The sequence below is a fragment of the Vulpes vulpes genome, chromosome 16 (genome assembly GCF_048418805.1).
Source record: "Vulpes vulpes isolate BD-2025 chromosome 16, VulVul3, whole genome shotgun sequence".
NCBI lineage: Eukaryota > Metazoa > Chordata > Mammalia > Carnivora > Canidae > Vulpes > Vulpes vulpes.
The window spans coordinates 41,017,560-41,031,116 of record NC_132795.1 but is presented as its reverse complement, the minus strand read 5'-3'; the positions used below and the strand labels follow the sequence as shown (position 1 = coordinate 41,031,116).

Genomic DNA, 13,557 nt, shown 5'->3' with positions numbered 1-13,557 from the left:
CCTATCATTCTGTCTCTCTAGTGAGCTATCTAGCTCTCTAGCTATCATTATCTATCCAGCCATCCACTTATCCATTCCTCCATTCATCTGTCCATCCTTCTGTATCTGTGAATTTGGAGTTATCAGATATTTGGAACTTTTGAGTGTCTTACCTGCTTTAATATCTGAAGTGTCTTCTTCTGTCTTTTTTTAGAGAAAGGCACAATTTTAACCTAATTTCTTACATTTACACAAAGACAAACTGAAGCAAAGTGTTATTTCCTCTCTCTTTCAAGGGACAGTCGCATGTGCCTCTTAAACAAATATGTAGGCAATTAAAACTACTACGGTACAAGTTGGGTGGAGGACCTTAGACCTCCGTGTAACCCCAGAATTACATGGTTCCGGGTTTAAGTAATAAGCTATGTGCCCTCAAATCCTCACTTCAGCCTCCTCAGAGGCCCCAGAAGCAGATGACAGCAGCCCTGGTGCTGGTGGTGGGGTCAGTGGTGAACCACAGCTGGGATTCCCGGTGGCCAGAACCCATTGTGATGAACAGTCAGGGTCATTTCTACTTCGTGCTCTATGCAAATGGAACTTAATTGTGGCCTCTCATATGGGGAGGATATTGCTTCTGAGGCCCAGCAGCGAATTTTCCAGTTTTTGTGCTAAAGGTTGCATTATCAGCTGCTGAGAATTCTCCTGAAGGATATATCATGATCCCCTCTCCTGTAGAAATCAAAGGGAAATTGTTCTCTGACCATCACAACATGGTTGAAGCCCTTAAGCCAGATTGTTTACACTCAGCGTTCATGGAGGATTATTTGTTTCCCTCCTTGCACGGCTTTGGGTATTTGATGCTCCAGTCAAGCCATGCATTCTCCCTCTGTCTTCAGTCTCTCAATTTCAGACGCCCAATGTGGAATATCTGTCAGAAGTCTTTTTAGAGTGATTCTCGAAAGCTCTGAGGACTTCCTGAATTATAGGAATTCACCAGGCTCCAGTAAAAAAAAAAAAAGAATTCACCAGGTTCAAGTTGTGGTGAAGATGCTGGTCTGTCACACTGGAAGCAAGATTTACTTTAGGGTAACTCTGAAGCTTTTTGTTTTATTCTACTCTGAGTCAAGAGAACCCCTCTTGGGGACAGTGAAATATGCCCTGGCACATTTCTCCTGAGCACATGTTTATATTTCAGCATAAAAGAGCCCCCAAAGCTTACTAAGAATTTATCTAGCAAAGGTTGCAATTTCTCAAGTCCCTTGGAAAGTCATTGTGGTTGATGTGGCCTCTGGGATAATACACATCTTGAAATGTTGGAGAATATCAGTTTATACATTTCTTGATCAGCATAGAACCTCTAGTTAGACAAAATTACTGAGGTGTATGTGTGCGTGTTTGCAAAGCTTTTTTGTCTCTCTTAGATAATAGGACCTGTAACCTTCAAAAAGTAATAGCACCTTAGGAGGTACTATTTTACTAATGAGCTAGAGATTGTTTTTACCATTCTTATTAGTCATTTAGGAGAGGTGAGGTTTTCCTATTTATTTATACTTAAGATTTTAATCACTTTGGAAGGAAGTCTTTCTAGAGTATGTTAAATACTTTTCGACTTTTCAAATCAAAAACAATAAATATAACGATGATTTTTTTTTGGATGACTCAGAGTCATTAATTACTGACTAGAGCTTTTCCCAAGTTGGTGTCAGCAGAAAAGATATCAATAGGTATCTTAGAAACACAATTCTCTGTGATCAGATAAATTGGGCAAATACTAGGTAAACAAAATAGGTAATATTTTTTTTTCCAAGAGTACTCCGAGCCCTTAGCACTTTCTCACATATTTTAGGCCTCCAAGGAGAATTGTGGAATTGAACTTTTCCCAATAATAGTGGACCAGAGAACCACCTATGTGTTTATATTTGTTTTAGTTCCTGAAGAAAATCTTTAGAACTTTTGGGGAAAAGTGCTGTTTTAGTGTGGTAGCCTCTAAATAAGGCTATCAATATATATGGGATTATTTGACTTTACATCGAATGGCCCCAGACTGCTGCTGAATTTTTATATTTCCCTTTAAAAGACATTTATGTGCATTCTTACTTTTTACTGCTTTCAGGTGTCGCTGTGAGTGTTTTGACCTCCCCTAACTGCCTAATACTCTTCCTTCATCCCACATCAGTTATGATTTGGGTGCCATATAATTGGTCATTCAAACCAGGATACTTTTGAAAGGGAGGAGGAATTCTTAGTAGTTATATGGGGACAATTGTTGTAAACTACAAGGCAAGCAAGGATTGTTATGGATAACACAAAGTCCAGTACAAACTACTTTAATTCAACAGTCGAGGGGTTTCATGGCTCACGTGCCTGAAAAACCTGAGGCTTGAGTTGGCCTCTGATGCAGCTTGATCTAGAGACATGGCCTCATGAACCTGGCTCCATGTGTAAGGCTTACCCTAGGGCTGGCCTGTTTCATGGTACAACATAATTGCAGCTTTTTTAGGTTTTGCGTTTTGTCATTTGCGTTGCCGTTTGCCATCAGAATAGAAGAACATCTTTGCCAAGAATTGTTAGTAGAAATTCTGAGTTTGCAGGGACAGGACACAGTCCTGAACCAATCCCCAAGGAACTTGAACTGCTTGTTGGTTTAGATGTGATGCAGCGATTAGTGTGAAAAGGAGATGGGAATATTCCGGTATTACCGTGGTTATCAGAGAATGTTCCTGGAGGAGGGACTCAGGCCCAGGCAGGTAGAAGGGCTGTTTCCCATTGGAGATCAAACAGAATGGATGCTGGGGGGAGATAACCACGTTGTCTACTACATATCCCTTTTTGTTTGTTTCCCTGACTCTGTAGGAGATTTGGCAACCAGCTATCTATGCTTATTTGAATTCTTATTAAAATAATGAGAAGGGCTCAAAAGGTCCACCTGTAATGAATGTGCATGAACGCTGGGGTTGTCACATCTGTTTGGGCTGTTTAGGGGTGTTTATACTCCCTCGCTCATCCTCATCCCTGGTTGTGTGCTGGGTAGAGGAGGCCAAGTACATAAGTAGTAGGTAGAGGGAGTAATTAAGAAGGATTTGGTCAATAAAATTACTGAGAAAATATTAAGCAGTACATCTCCTGGTCAGATGGTTTTTGGCCATCTAATATCACAGGTAATATGTGCTCATCATTAAAAATATAGAAAAATAGATAAGCAGTTTGAAGATGGTAAAGACCATTTGTCATCCCATTGCTCTGACTTAAAAACAAGGTTAGTTTTTGAACTCCTGAAAGAAAAACGGCCTATTTTTATGCAAGCACTTGTAAATGGAAATGGAAAGTCTGTTCTGTCTTTGAAAATCAGAAAAAACGGTATTTGTTCTTTGCCGTACCTGATATTTTCCTTCCCCAACAAATGTTACCCAAATTATGTGATGCAGTAATTTCTAATATTACCTAATACTTTAGCTATCTATTTTCCCTTCTGTGAAATGCGGATTGAAAAATAATAGGTTTTTCTCACAAAGGTGGAAACATTTCCCTTAGACATAAATTATTTTCTATTTACAAAGCTGTTATATTTATTCAGCATATCTTAAAGGAAAATTGTTTTCAAAAATGACTTTTTGAGACACACATTTCTTCCTCTTTCCCTCAGAGCCCTGTCATGAATTTGATGCAGACTGCTTTTTGAAGGGCTTAGCTTTCAGTCCTAAATATATAGGGACATGTTAGGAATTACATGTCTGTAATTTAGGGGTCTAAGTGTGGTGCTTGAGAAGGGCTGGTAAGGCTGGGCAGGCCCGTGAGCTCCAAGTCCTGGTTCTACCCCTTTATTTTAACACCTTTGAGTCTCCGCTTCTCTACAGCCTGAGGATAATCCCATGTGAACTTGAGGGTTGTTTCAGGAATTACATAAATCATGGCATTATAAAGCTTTTGTCACGAAGTAGGGACCTAGTCAATACATCATTGCTCCTAATGAGCAGGTCCTAAGTGATGGCTTAGATTCTTTAAGTTGGAAGGCATCTTGGAGGTCTTCTGGTCCAGCCTCCTGTCAATGCAAAAATCTGTCCTGCAGAGTTCCTGATAAATGGGTCTTCAGGCTCTCATTAAATAGGCCAAGGACCCCGTTGCCTCAGAAGAGCGCCTGCACATGTTTCTGGACATCTCTAATTATTATTGATGACAGCACACATTTTGTTTATAATTTACAGAATGCTTTCATATCCATTATTTTAGCTAATCTGTATGGCAATTCCATATAGCTGGTAGAATTTTTAGGAAGTTTTTCTTCACATTGACCCCAAATGTGCTGTCCTATAACTTGTACTTACTGATCTGTAGAGCTCCATGGAGCACATTTTATATGATAGTCTTTCATATTGTGCTCATCCAACACCTGTTTTTGCGTAGCTGCTATATGCCAGGTACTTCCTAGGCGACAGAGCTACAGCAGTAAGAATAAAACAGTCATGCCCCTGCCTCCCTGGAAGTTATAGTTAGTGCTGGGGTGTCCAGCTCCAGCCTTTCCTTCAAATGCAGCCCAAAGCCTGGTTCTGTAAATAAAGCTCCATCGGGACACAGCCATGCTCATTCTCTTACATACCATCTATGGCTGTTTTGTGCTACAGCAGCAAAGTTGAGAAGTTGCAGCCAAGACCCTGTGGCCTGGAAAGCCTAAAGTATTTACTTTTTGGCACTTGATAGAAAGATTTTGCGGATTCCTGGCCTGGGAGAAGGTAGATAGTCAATTCTTGAATATACCAATAAGTATGCTGTTTCAATTTTTTGCAGGGCAGGGTGCTATGGAAGAGCTAACAGGGTGAACCTAATGTGGGTGGGGCAGTAAGTAATGCCTCCCTGAAGAAGTGACATTTAAGCTGGGCCCCGGAGGATAAAAGAGCTAGATAAAAGAGCTGGAAGATTCTGAGGGTGTGAGGAGCAAATAGGTGGAGGGACTTGTGTCAAGTCCTGCAGAAGGAAAAGAGCTTGGCACATTTGAAGAACTGAAGGAGGCCCGGAGTGGCTGGAGACAAGTGAGGAGGGCAGGCAGGTGGCTTGAGCTCCAAACAGAGAGGTAATTAGGAGCCAAATCAGGTAGAGCCTTTAAAAAATATTGTTATTTTCCTAAGTTCACTGCGATGTTACTGAAGGGATTTATTGATTTACTGATTGAAGATTTTATTTATTTATCTATGAGAGACATAGAGACACAGGCAGAGGGAGAAGCAGGCTTCCTGTGTGGAGCCCAATGCGGGACTCGATCCCAGGACCCCAGGATCAGGACCTGAGCCAAAGGCAGATGCTCAACCACTGAACCACCCAGGCATTCCATTTGAAAGGTTTTAAATAAATTTGCATTTTAAAGCAATTATATGGAGATAGAGAGAAATCATCAGATTAACTATGTGGTGAGCCAGTTGCTTTGCTATGTGAGCGGGGCAAGGACTCTAGAGGTGACTCCTAGTCATCCGATTTAAGCAAGTGAGTAAAGTTGCCATTTATGGGGAGCCCTGGAGGAGAAGTAGGCTTAGTGGGAGATAATAACGATATGAATTTTGGAGATGCTTAGTTTGAGATGGCCAGTGAAATACCTAAGTAGAAAGTGAAGAAGACAGTTGGATGTGCAAACGTGGAGCTGCGAGGAAAGAGAGGGGTGCTAGTTAGAACTGGGAAGTCATTGGCAGTTAGGGTTCCTTGAGGCCCTGCTGGCAGGTGAGATTGCCTAGGGAGATGGCTACAGGGAGGAGAATACCAGGTTCAAGTCCTGAGGACTCCAGCATTTATAGTTTGGGTGGAGTTGGAGAGGGAGCTTCCAAGGGATACTGAGAACAAGCAGCTAGAGAAGCAGGAAGAAATCCAGGAGAATTGGTATCCTTACAAATTCATGGGGTTCCTATGCCCCATGCTGCTGCTGATGTAAGGTAAGGATGGAGAGGACATTAGGATGGAGACCTGCGCCACACTGGTCAGCTTAACAGTTGAGTGATGAGGGCAGAGGCGAGATTAGGGCAGATTGAAAGGTCCACGAGTAGGAATTGAGGATAAAGAGACATTTTTTCAAACCATTTGGCTGGGAAGGAGAGGAGAGAAGGCAGCTGCTAGAGCAGGAGAGGAAAGGTAGAGAAGTTTTATTTGTTTTTAAGATTTTGGGCCTTGGTGGAAAGTAGGAAAGAGCAGGGTGGGAGGAGTGGAGGGAAGGACAGAGAGTTAAAGGATAACAGACAAGTCTCTGGAGTTACTAGAGGGGAGGTAGGAGGTAACCAAGGAAAGTAGAGAATATAAGGTGGTGTCTTGGTGGATTCGGTGTTGATGTTCCCCAGAAGTGGGGGGGGGGGCCCTAGGACGGAAGATGATTCGTTCATCTGCAGTCTAGACTGAAGGCCCAGGAGCTGTGTATGGGGCCTTGTGTTCCCCATCTCTGCGCTCAGCTCTTGTTGACAGCCCTTGGGTTAGCTACAACGAGAAGGCAGCCACACTACCACCGGCTTTCTTCCTGAGTGTTTTCTTCTGGTTAATATCTTAATTTCCTTTCGTCCTTTTTCATATCTGGTTTTGAAACTCCTTAACATTCTTATCACTTTCTGCAGGTATTTCCAGCTTGTCAGTGGCCACTGACAAATGTAGCACCAGGGACTGAACTCATCAGTTACTGGTGTGGTTGTAGCTCTTCACTAGAGAAAAGGACTATTGTGTTTTCTTGCTCTAGGCACTATTCTTTTAAAATTTAATTTCAGGTTGCTTTAGCTTTTTGGGTAGCTGTAATGCTGTTGTCTCTTATTTGGCTTGAAGGCAACTAAAATGCCTATATCTTTCTTTTTTTTTTTTTTGAAAAAAAAAAAACACCCCACAAATTGCTATTAAGTCAAATCCTATACTTGTGCCATCAATTTTTTGAAATAGGAATGGAGAATTAAATTTAATCTCTATGTTTTGGCTCATTTATTTAGTCCATTGTCACCATTTTGACCTTGTTTTTTTTTTTTCTTTTATATTACCTGTTAGCTTTGCATTATCCACTATTTGATAAGTATATATATTTTTTATCTTCATCTGAATCACAAATGAAAACCATGGAAAAGGAAGGTTTGGAAGTAGTCGTGTGGTATACCCATGAAGACTTTGTCTAGGTTGACCCCAAACCATTCAAAAATACCCCGTGAGGTGATGATTCATGAGCCTAGAAATGCTTCCTTGGTTCCTCACACCTCTCCCTTGAGTAAAAACTCAGTGTGGAGATGTTATTTGCCAAAATAACAGAATCAAAAGAGAAGTAACCACCACCTGAGGGTATCATGAGAATGTGTTGAAATTCTGTTCCAAGTGATGGATCCTGATATTTGTTCTTCAGCTACAGTCTCTTTAGGATGGACTCAAATGCAGACCAGAGTACTTGAGGGTAGCATTCAGGTTCCCCTCATTCAAGTCTGCCCTTTGGCTAGGTGCACGCTTCAAATGTACAGCCTTCTCAGTAGCCTTCCTTGAGTCTTGTAAGCTTTCTTGGATGATGAGGATTAATAGGTTGTAGTCCATTTCAGTTAGATGGTCAGGATGAAGGACTCAACAGCAGATTGATCAAGCTCATGTGGTTAGGCTTCACTCCACAAGCAGAACCATAATTCAACATGAATTACAAACTGTTAATGCTTCTTAAGAGTCTGGGTCATTTTTAAACCATTCTGAGAATGATAGTAGGTAAGGATATGCTCTTTGTAGATCAAATTCCAATCCTAAATAATATAAGAAGCGGAATTGTCTTTTAGCCATCTTGACTTCCAACAGCATCAACTAAGTCAATATAGCTTTTAGGTGAACGGTGTGCATGCCCTCCTGTCAAAGTTAATTGAAAGATAAGCATCTTGCTCCTTGTCATTAGCAAGGCAGGTGAATGCGATGGCTAATTACTCTCAAAAAGAAAGCTAAATAATCCTCTCTGTCGAAATCTTCAGCGATTAGATGTACAATATCAAATAAATTACTTTTTTGCTTAATTCTTGGGGGAGAAACGATTTGTAGCTAATTCAGTATGGGGACACAAGAGGATGCAGTTTTTAAAAATAGAATTTGTAATTAAAGTAGCCAGCTGGTAGTTCCTGCTCTTAAAATATTCCAGACCAAAGTCACTGCTTTCTGTTTCATGATGTAAAATTCTGTGTCTCAATTGCTGGGTTCTTGAAACAAATGCAGAAATACTTCCTGCGTCACATTTTCTCTCCCATTTGCAGGTTTTCTTATTGGCTGGTTTTGTGTCAAGAGGAAATGACTTTTTTCCTGGAGGTGGGAAGGGGTCAGGTTCTGTGATTTTCATAACTACACAGCACGCACATTTGTGTTAGTGGAAGCATATGGATTTTTTTTTCATTTCTAAAAATAGTTAATAAGGTTGACCTGGCAGTTTGGCGAGTCCTAAAATGTACTTCTTAATCACAAAATTAATAGCATCTTTCGTTTTTGAACACTTATTATTTGAACACAGCACAGTGCTGCCACTTTGTTACGTTACGTATGTTGTTTTACATGGTCTCCTGAGAGGTAGGTATTATTATCATTCTTGTTTTACAGGTGAGAAAATTGAGGACTAGTGATGTAAAGTAACCTGCTCAAGGTCACACAGCTAGGAAATTGTAGTGATCCCATCCTCTCTCCCTCCACAGTCTGGGCTCATAACTACTGGGCCAACCTGCTATTTTTACCATCTCTGATGTGATGTGCCTTTTATTGTACATTAAATTGAATTCCTTTTTGAAAGTAAGCAGAATGTAAATAATAATGTATTGAGTGGCCTTATGTTAAAATGAACTTACAGCCTTCATTTGGGAAGTCTCTAAGATAAATTTTTATATGCAATATGGTGAATGTATGTGAGACTTGCTTATCTAAACTGCATATTTTTCCTCAAAGAGTAGCTACTTCTGCAATTTTTTTTTTTTTTTTACTTTTTAAATTTCATTTGCGTGTGTGTGTAAAACTGTACTTTGAGCATTAATGGGGAAGTACCCCCAACCCCGCCCCATCCCCTACCACACGTACGAAGAAGCAGTGGGTGCTATCAGCGTTCAGCCTGGCAATATCTTTTCAATGGAGATGGAAGGTTTTGATGATATTATGTCATTTGTCAAAAAGAAAAGTTTAAATACATGCATATTATCCTATGTCATAGAAGCCTTTATTATGATTGATTCTTTCTGAAGCCATATACTATGCAGATGTTTTATTCATGAATTGTTATTTCGGCAAAAACTCTGTGGGTTCCTATTCATTTTCCTTGGCTGAATGTGCCATGATTTGTTTTGTTTTGTTTCTTTTTTTTTTTTTTGTTAAATTTATCCTTATAAAGGCAGTGTTATTTTTGAGATGTTAATGCACGTTGTAGGGTTGGGACACAGCTGTTTGTAAAACTTAATGACTGTTGACTGCAGTTAAATCTCCACGAGTTTATAGTATAGAGAGCAAAGGCACTGACTGTGCAAGGAAATCTTATCTTTGATTTATGTGGCAAGACCGCTCTCACACCATGACCCTAATTTTCCTGTGGTGGCCGACATGATGGTGGGGATGGCATTGGACATAAAAGATGTCACTAGTAAGAGTGATGGGAGGAATAAGGTATGTGAGTGAGCTCATCCGTCTAATAAGCTTTTAAATATCATATATTTACATGCCTGCATCTAGAGACCAATATCATCTTTGGCCATCGTTCTTTTGGTGGCTGCCTTCTTCCTTTTATTGGTGCGTGGAGGGATACCTCTTTGCGTGGCTTTCTGCTCATATAAGAAATGGATTATGAAAAATGATGAAGAAGATAGGTTGCATCTGCTGGGCACACATATTTTGGATATTACTTTTCTGAATAAATGCTGAGTAGATTCCTTTTCTTCTCTCATATGAATCTTGTTGCCCTAAGTTTTGGCAGATAAGCATATTGAATTCTGGCACAGAGTGTTCTTTTGTATTTTTTTTTTTTTAAGATTCCATTCATTCATTCGTGAGAGAGAGAGAGAGAGAGAGAGAGGCAGAGACACAGGCGGAGGGAGAAGCAGGCTCCATGCAGGGAGCCCGATGTGGGACTTGATCTCAGAACTCCAGGATCATGCCCTGGGCCGAAGGCAGATGCCCAACCGCTGAGCCACCCAGGCATCCTCTGTATTTTTTTTTAAAGTTCGTTCTTTCTTTCTTTCTTTCTTTCTTTCTTTCTTTCTTTCTTTCTTTCTTTCATCTGTTTAAAGAGAAATAGAGAGCGCACGTGTGCACACGCACACAGGCAGGAGGGGCAGAGGGCAAGGGAGAGAGAATCTCCAGCAGACTCCATGTGAAACCCAACTTGGGGCTCGATCTCATGACCCTGAGATCATGACCTGAGCCAAAACTAAGAGTTGGATGATCAGCCACTTGTGCTACCCAGGGACCCCCCTTTTGATTTCTTGTGTGTGTCTGTGTGTGTGTGTGTGTGTGTGTGTGTGTGTGTGTGAGAGAGAGAGAGACAGCAGGAATAAAATCATAATCATTGAGCAATTTAAGGCATTTCTCCCCTCTCCTTGCCTATCATCACTGTGCTCTCCCTACTAAGGGTTTTTTGTCACCCATTCTAGACATTAAGGGGAAACTCAAAAGGGGAGTAGTGCTGGCCCTAACATGACCCCAGCTCTGAATTAATTGGAACTAAAGGAAACATTCCCATTGCATGTACTTGGCTCTACGAACCAAGACAAGAGATTGCCTTTATGACATTTCTCATGGTAAATGAGAACACAACACACTCACAGAGGTCTTTGGACCAGATTATTTCCTCTGTCCCTCCTTTTGGAGACTGCTCCTTTCTGTCTTAGGTTTGTCCCAGGCAGCAATTTCTTAGACGCACCCAAGAGTCACCTCAGCTGGGGGCTGGCAGTGTGGCTTTTCTGTTTTTTTGTTTTTGTTTTTGCTTTTGGAACTGCTGGTATCTACCTGACTGGATACAGGAAGCGGCGGGAGTGATTTTTGATTTGCTTTTGGTACTTATATGTTTTTCTGCCTCGTCTATGGATGCGTCTTTCTAGTCCTTTCCTCCTATATACTTACCCCTAGAGTATCAAGTCATTAGAAGGCCTGGCACTGCTTTTCCCAGTAAAATGTATTAAAAGGGATGATGCTAGCTAATCCTTACTTTTGAAGCTGAGGAACTGGCATCTGGAGATAATGCAGAGGAGTCAAGGGGGATGGATGTTGAAGGTAGTCAGCCCTCCACAGGTTGATTAGATGACTGCATTCCCTTTCTGTACCTGGTCAGAGAAAGTCTTATTAAATGCAGCATAAGTCACTGGTCTTTATTATTGGGGTACTTGTCAAGTATGCTGCCTTTTGAATTCTCTTAGCTGTCCTTGAATGCTAATCTACCTTTTACATAATCTTGTTGTGTGGCAGCTTCCTTCACTGGTTTTAATAATGGTACCTCCCTTCTGGGGAGGTTGGGAGGCATACCTTCATGTATGTGTAGGATGCCTTAGGCAGCGTCGGCCCCCAGTAGGCATTCAGGAAGCGACTGGTGCTAATGCACAGCAGCAGCAATAGGTGAGTCCCACTCTGATTTTAACTCTCTGTGTTTGAATCCTGGCTCAACTACTTTTAGTTTTGGACTCTTGACTTTATATTCCATTGCTGTAAAATTTCTGTGCAAGTGGTACCATCCTCATAACATTTTTTTGATAACTTTAAAAAAAAAAGATTTTATTTATTCATGAGAGACCCAGAGAGAGGGGCAGAGATACGGGCAGAGGGAGAAGCAGGCTCCATCCGGGGAGCCCGATGTGGGACTCGATCCCAGGACCCAGGATCACGCCCTGAGCTGAAGGCAGATAGATGCTCAACCACTGAGCCACCCAGGTGTCCCATTTTTTAGGAGAACTTAAAGAAATCATCCAAGTTAAGTGCTTAGCACAGTGCTTGGCTGGTAGCAAGCTATCACTGAATGTCAGCTAATACTATCATTGTAGTGCATTTTTTGTTAATTCCGTTACTGTGTTCTTATTTCAGGACTGTTCATAGTTTTGAGTTGTCAACACTGTGTCTATGATGGCTGGAAGATGTTATCACCAGACTGCTTTCTCTCTAGGTTGCAGATTCATATTAGATATAGAAGATGGGATGGAAATACAGCTTTTAAAATATTTTTTGTCTTCTGAGGTATTTGAATTTTGAAGGAGGGAGAGCAGCAAGTTGTAATATAGACTTTCCAGGTGGGCTGAAGAATCTATCCCATCTTGTAGTTATGACAAGACTGCTTTGGTTAGATCTTCATAAAACTTTAAGAATTTTTACTCTTATACTTCCTGTCCAGAGCGGTGATTAAAATAAATAGATATTTTGTCTTCTTCTTCTTTTCTTCTTCTTCCTTCTTCCTTCTTCTTCTTCTTTAGAGAAAGAGAGGGTGGGGAGGGGCAGACGAAGAGGGAGAGAGAGGATCTTAAGCAGGCTCCACGCCCAGGATGGAGCCTGATCTGGGGCTCAATCTCACGACCCTAAGATCATGACCTGAGCTGAAATGAGGAGTTGGACGCTTAACCAACTGAGCCACCCAGGTGCCTGTATTTGTTTTCTTTAATTTTTTTTAATTTTTTTTATTTATTTTTTTAATTTGTTTTCTTTTAAAGTTAATGCAGCAAGGGCAGCTTTTGACCTTTAAAAAATGCACTTGCAGTTTCACTTGAAGATGGCTTTCTTCCATTGCTTTTAATCCTTTGATAATAACTTAAATTCCTCTCTTTCCAGTATGCATACATTTCAAATGTCCACAGTTCTTTTCTTGTCTTAGATAAAGCTTAACAAAATTAGTCATATACTCTGTTTGTTTTTCTCAAAAATGAATTCCACTCCCAGCTCTATTATACTTTTTCATTCCTTCCCTTTAAGCTCACAATATTACTATCTGCTGTCTTGCAGTGCTCAACATTTAGCTCATGGATTTTCCTGCGGTGTCCCAGGAAGAATATTTTGTTGCTTCTCTTCTTTTTCTTCATTCCCATTCAACTACAGTTGGGTGGATCAATTTCAACGTATTATATTCTCCTCTCTATAGCCAGGTTTGTTGGTTTTGTAATAATAGAATTGTTATCCTGTTCATGGAGTGCCTTCTAAATTGAGTCTTCATCAAGTTCTGTGAGGTATAGTTGTACCCGTTGAATAATTTCTTCATTTAATCCAAGTCACTTTGCCATCCAGGTAATTTTCCAGATTGAGAATCTTGAATCTTTCAGTTACTAAGTGCTAGGGTTGACTGCTACCGCTGGGGCCTGTTTGGTAAGAATGTAGTATTTTTAATATGCTGTATCATTGAAAGATACCATGTCTCTGGCTAATGCTTTTCAGCTCATGAAGATATTCTTTTTTTTTTTTTTAATTTTTATTTATTTATGATAGTCACACAGAGAGAGAGAGAGAGGCAGAGACACAGGCAGAGGGAGAAGCAGGCTCCATTCACCGGGAGCCTGACGTGGGATTCGATCCCGGGTCTCCAGGATCGTGCCCTGGGCCAAAGGCAGGCGCCAAACCGCTGCGCCACCCAGGGATCCCTCATGAAGATATTCTTCGTGTAGTACCATGTTCATCTCACAGTGG

The 13,557-nt window shown here is 40.9% G+C and overlaps 1 protein-coding gene across 3 annotated transcripts in view; it reads left to right on the top strand.

The window, feature by feature from the left end:
- The window catches only part of GRIP1 (glutamate receptor interacting protein 1), a 656,016-nt gene that overhangs the window by 55,160 nt on the left and 587,299 nt on the right, over nucleotides 1-13,557 (top strand). The gene's annotated exons all lie outside the window — the stretch shown is intronic.